The 6434-nt window shown below is 42.7% G+C and overlaps 1 long non-coding RNA gene across 1 annotated transcript in view; it reads left to right on the top strand.

Annotated features, from left to right (window-relative positions):
* The window catches only part of LOC311595534, a 415275-nt gene that overhangs the window by 62103 nt on the left and 346738 nt on the right, over positions 1 to 6434 (top strand). The gene's annotated exons all lie outside the window — the stretch shown is intronic.

Raw genomic sequence — 6434 nt, forward strand, 5'->3', positions numbered from 1 at the left:
TCTCTGGAGGGAGCAGTTGTAAGTCCAACACCACTTCACAGCTCCCTACTGGAACTCCCGGGAAGACCGCGTGGCCCCCGCTGCTGCTTTTGTGACCACTTCTCCATCACAGGGCTTCTGGTAGATGGGACATTTCAAAATAGCTCTGACCAGCTGCATCTCTGGTGACTGTCATAGCCATTCAGTTTTAAAAGGCTGAAGGGAGACAGCTGCCAGGAGATGTCCCTTCCCTTCGGGCTCTCTTCCTCCCTCATTCATCCTCATGAATAAGGCCACCCAGTGGACTCCCAGCCGCTGTCAGGCAGAATCTTAGCGTCTGTGATTGGATGAAGGGAGGAGGAGAGAAAAGGGATGTGTTCACTCTGGCAAGGCTGAGAGAGGCCAGCTGGACACAGATCTACATTTCAACATTCAGGATCATTGTCTTTGGGCCAGGGAGATGGCTCAACACGTGGGTGCACTTGCTTAACATCAATGAGATGTTGGGTTCAATCTTTAGTGTAACAAAGAAAGAAAAAAAAATAGCTGTAGGTCATCCAAGTGGCTCAGTGGGTTAAAGTACTTGTCACCCAGGCCTGACTTCCTAAATTCCATACCCAGAACCCTTGGTGGAAGGAGAATGCCTACATATGTCCAAACACACACACAGCATACACACACACAATATATACATGCAAATAACAATAAATAAAACAAAACTGTCCTCCTTCCACATGTATACCATACTCACACACATACACAAATACACACACATATATTACACACATACAAAATTATAATAAATAAAATAAAAAACTTGTCCTTTCTTTCCACATACACACACACACACACACACACAAACTCATCATGTACACATACACACACACAGACACCATACACATACAAAATAACAATAAATAAAATTTTAAAAATTAAACATCTCATATTAATTGTGGATAAAATTTTTTAACAAATTTAAATAAAAATTATATGGGACCAGCAAGATGGCTCAAGGGGTAAAGGCACTTGCCAATCAAGTCTGCTGAACTGAGTTAATTCCCTGGGACTCAGAAAAAGGGGGGGGAACCACAGAACCAATGCCACAAAACTATCCCCTGAACTCCATAGACAAGCTTGGAACACACACATGTCCATGTCCAAGTACACACACACACACACACACACACACACACACACACACACACACACACACACACACAGAGGCATCATAAAAATTAGGGAGTTTTTTTTGTTTTGTTTTTTTTTTTTTTTTTAAGAAAAGTATGTTTTTTAATTGCATAAAAATAAATTCTATACCAAAATAGTATAGAGCAAAGTATATGCCTTGAGGTTAATGTGTGGCTTCACAACTCACATAAAAATGAAAAATATTTAAAAGTAACAATCAAGACCCTGAGGAGATAGCTCAGCAGTTGAAGTTTTTCGAGACAAGGTCTTACTATGTAGCTCTGCCTGTCTCAGGCGAGGTATGGTGATACAGGACTTTAATCCCAGCACTTGGGAAGCAGAGACAGGAGGATGCCTGTGAACTGGAGGCCAGCCTGTTCTAAATAGTGTGTTCCAGGACAGCCAGGGCTATGTGACATATAGACCTGGGACTCATACAGACCTGGCTGGCCTCACAGAAATCCTTCTGCCTCTGCTTCCAGAGTGCTATGATAAAAGTCATATGCCACCACACCCAGAATAAATGTTTTAAGATGAACTATCCTTTGTGTTGGGCACTGTTAAGAACCTTCTTGAGCGTGAGCTTCTATATAGCCAAAATATTCACAGTAGAGCCGGCAGTAGTGGCGCACGCCTTTAATCCCAGCACTCGGGAGGCAGAGGCAGGCGGATCGCTGTGAGTTCGAGGCCAGCTTGGTCTACAAAGCAAATCCAGGACAGCCAAGGCTACACAGAGAAACCCTGTCTTTAAAAAAAAAAAAAAAAAAGATTCATAGTGGAGTGGACTCCTCAGAGACTTGCAAAGCACTTCATTCTGGTAAAGAGCCATCAGATACGGCTCCATGGTAGTGAGCTTGTCCACTGTGTATTCAGGCCTCGTGTTCCATTGATAGTCCTATTAAAAACAAAATGAAACAAACAACAAACCAATAAAACAAACAAACAAACAATTCACAAGAATGCTAGTCAAATCTTTCTTTAACTACAAAGCTATAACCAGGACTGTCAAAACTGAGATAGTATCAGAAAAATTAAAGTTCAATATGAATAAAAAATTATTTTTCAAATTGAATTTGAATCAAGGACATTTCAGATTCTGTTAGTTGGTACTTTATAGCATTTGTTAAATTAAACAGTGAGTTATAAATTGTTTGTTTGTTTGTTTGTTTGAGACAGGGTCTTCCTACATAGCCTTGGCTGTCCTGGAACACACTATTTAGAACAGGCTGGCCTCCAGTTCACAGGCATCCTCCTGTCTCTGCTCCCCAAGTGCTGGGATTAAAGTCCTGCATCACTGTACCTCGCTTCAGTTACTAATTCCAACATTTGTTGTGAAACACACATTACAGTGCATTTGGGATTTTTTATGCTTAAATTCATTTATTGTGTGTGTGTGTGTATGTGCATGTGTGTCTATGTGTATGTGAGTACATGTACATGTGCACATATAAGCACACTTGCTGTGCATTCATATAAAGGTCAGAAGATAACCTTCAGTAATATAATTTCTCATTCTACCATGTGAGATCAAGGGCTGGCACTCCGGAACTCAGGGTTGGCTTAGCAGCAGGTGCCTTTACCCACTGAACCATCTTGTCTGCCTATCGGATTTTGTTTTATTTTCTACTGCTATCCTCTTTAGCGGGTCTTTTCCTACTTAAGCATGGCCACAAACAAAATGGAATTAGAAGTACACTCCAGCACGTCATGCCCTTTGTTTTATTTCACTCCAGGAGCTGACTAACCTGCCTTTTCCTGAAGTTTCTTTCTGCTTTGTGCGTGGCATAAACAATCATGACAAATATCTAATAAAAATAGATGTCATCTCAGAAAGCCACAGTGGAGTTTAAACTTAGTTTAACAAAATCAACAACTCTCTCAGAAGACTGATGAGCTGCGGTCACGTGCTTTTAACAAAAGTGTTTCTAGCCACCAGATAAGCAAGTGTCTTCTTGACAGAGATGGATGATAGCACATGTGCCAAAGCCAGTGGAAAATAGGGGCTGTCATCTAGAAAACGACAGAGCCATTTTGAGTCCCTCTAGACCAGCACTCCATCTTTGGCTGAGCAGTACACTGTTAACGGGCCGGTTGCCAGCAAATCCAAAGCAAGAAAGGAGAGACCTATCTTTCTGAGAGGCTCAGAATCTTCTGACGCTCTGAGGCCTAGAACGCAAATAATGACACACAGCCTCCTGCAAGGCTTGCTGCGGGACATACCAACTACTTGCAAGAACTATCCAGTACGTCAGCAAGACCGTTAGCCGGTTTGCCCTCCATGCCCATGGCTGTTCAAAAGGAGTAGAAATGAGTGTGAGCAGATGGGCTTACACCACACTTCATCCAAAAGCATCCTGCAGACAGGGACCTGGTCACATCGCAAGCTCTGCCACTCATCTTTATTAAAACATTTGAGTCTTTGGGAATTCATCTTCTTCACGTCAGGTCACTAAACAAACACTGTCTAACTGCCCAGCCCACATGTAGGAAGGGACTCTGAGGTTAAAAGGAAGGACCTGGAGTACATTGAATTTGCCAAGATAGATTTTCAAAAGTAATGCTGCCTATCAGCAAAGGCTTTCCCAACCTGTCTTGAGTCCACTAGGGGCCACCTCTTCATGACTGTGCTTAATGGCTGACAAAAATATGCTGCTTCTGCCTGGTTCTCTGTAAGGGATGAAGTGCTGCTGTCCCGCTAATGGCCCAGGACTTCATGGCATACTCCACACGGTGCTGAGCTTGTACCTCTGAGCTCGAGGAGCTAGTGTGTGTGCAGATGGACTGTTGTCTTGTGGCCAGCTATTAGGGCCTATCTGATGTCCATGAATCAACTCAGCCCCATCAGTGAGGTCATGATAATGGCCTCCATGTCTGAGAGTGTACACTTCCAAGGGACTCATAAGGACCTGTCAACAGCTTTGCTGCAGTGTTACACAAAAATAAAACTGCCTCATATACAGTTTTCTTAGCGAGTAAGGTTAGCAAGAGAGATGGAGAGAGGGAAAAAAAAGAATGTTTAAGTGTTGTGGTGTTCAAAAGCTAAGAATAATAAGGAGAAATAGGCCGCTCTCTCAAGGGAGAAAAAAATGCCTTTCGCCCCTGAGCAGTTAACAAAGGCTCTTTATTTTAAAGCTGTGCTGGATGACTGTGTATGACACAGAGTTCTCTGTCATACACTTACTCCTATCAAATCAAGAGATGTTGAAAAGCTATTTCCAATTAATATCATCAGCCAAATAAACTCCACTTAACATGGATGAAGCTAATTTCAGAAAGAAGTAGTCTTCTACTTGTTTTGCCTTTAATGGCATGACTTGTCTTAAAGCCAAAGGATAAAAAAGAAACTCTCTACATGGAGTTACCATTCGGGGTTTCAGGCCCCACCGCAGAAGAGCCTCCCTTCCCCACTTCTACTCTCCTCGGTGACATTGCCCACAACAGTCCACCCACACAGAGTGATTGCTGCTCTTGTAGCTTGGTGTTTCCAGCTCTGAAAGCCATTTTCAGGCTCGCTTTCAAAGCCTGGATCACAGCTGGTGCTTCAAGCAGGCGTTCACGTGGCAAGGAAGCTGGCCACTAAGCGTCAACTCAACGGAGGACACACTATCCCTTTCATGGGGCCCAGTGGAACTTACCTTTCATTTCATCTGAGAAAGGCTTCATATTTCGTGAGTTCCTCTTGAGAAAATATTAACCATGTCCCAGTCTCCTAGGGATGAATGTGTTTGGGGGTGGGGGTTGAAGCAAAGTGACCTTCACTTGTCAAAATGATTGGACCTTAAAAACCACAACATCATGCCAGGTGTGGTGGCACATGCCTTTAATCCCAGCAGTGGGGAGGCAGAGGCAGGTGGATATCTGTGAGTCGAGGCCAGCCTGGTCTACAAATCAAGTGCAGGACAGCCAAGGTTACACAGAGAAAGCCTATCTAGAAAAATCAAAGAAGAAGAAGAAGAAGAAGAAGAAGAAGAAGAAGAAGAAGAAGAAGAAGAAGAAGAAGAAGAAGAAGAAGAAGAAGAAACACAAGATGGGCTGCAGAGATGGCTAAGTGGCTCAAAGCAATTGTCACCAAGTTTTCACGACCTGAGTTTAATCCTTGGGACATATGTTAGAGGAAGTGAAGCAACTCCCACAGCTACCCGTTGACCTACACACACACACACACACACACACACACACACACACACACACGCACGCACGCACACACACACACTGTCTTTATAAAAACCATTTTATTTATACATGGCGAATAAAGATGAAAGAAAAGCATTTAGTAATCTTTAGGAAGAAAAGCATTAGCACTATGGCCTCAGTTTTTGTATTTATAGCGTAAATGAATGTTCATTGATCAGATGAACTGGACTGTGGCTACGCCCAGGAAGAACTAAGGATTTGTTTTGTGTATGGTCTCATGGGGCTGGGGTTGTGTACCACTAGGGTCCATTCCCATCTCAGGGACAAGGACTTGGAGAAAACTTGCCCGATCTTCAATGTCAACTCTTTTTTTTACACCCTCACTTCAAATATGCTGGTTGTGTGACAATTGGTGTACTAAGTTGTGACTTACTCAAGTAAAGTAGGCCTCCCTCCTAAGACAGTATGGCTGCATCTAAACTTCCCACGTGAGCCGGAGAAGTGGTAGATTAGATGCCAAAAAAGTCACTTTGACCTCAATTACCCAGATAGTATTGCAGGATGCACTAAGTGTACAAAAACACGTGCAATCTAGTTGTCTCCAATATAATTATCAACTTCCTGGAGAAGCATCTATATCCACTCTGCCATCTTCCATCTGTAACCAAGTCAGAGCTCAAGGCTGAAAGCATACTCACCCAGAATCTTATGGGAGAGGACGAGCTTTAAACTCCCTATTTTCTGGGTGATTACTCACCATTAATGTTATGTGTAGCAGAAAATGAGCCTTTTATGTACCACATTTGTGAACATAGGTGTTTTTGATGAGAAATACTTGTTTCATAGAGAAAGTGTAACAACTATAATATACATAGGGCTGCACCACCACATCTGAAGCTAGACCAAAACTAACAATTAGAAATATCATCAGTCAGGTAAGGTGGGGCGCGCCAATAGTCCCAGCAGTTCTGAGGCTAAATAGATGGATCAAGAGTTCTAAGCCATCATGGACTATAGAGATGTTTGGGGCCATCCTGAGCCACACAGTAGAAACCAGGGCCCCCTTCCCAAAAAAAAAGAAAGAAAGAAAGAAAGAAAGAAAAAGAAATAGTTACATATTATTAAATTAAATA

Source organism: Acomys minous (assembly GCF_964271855.1).
Source record: "Acomys minous genome assembly, chromosome: 4".
NCBI lineage: Eukaryota > Metazoa > Chordata > Mammalia > Rodentia > Muridae > Acomys > Acomys minous.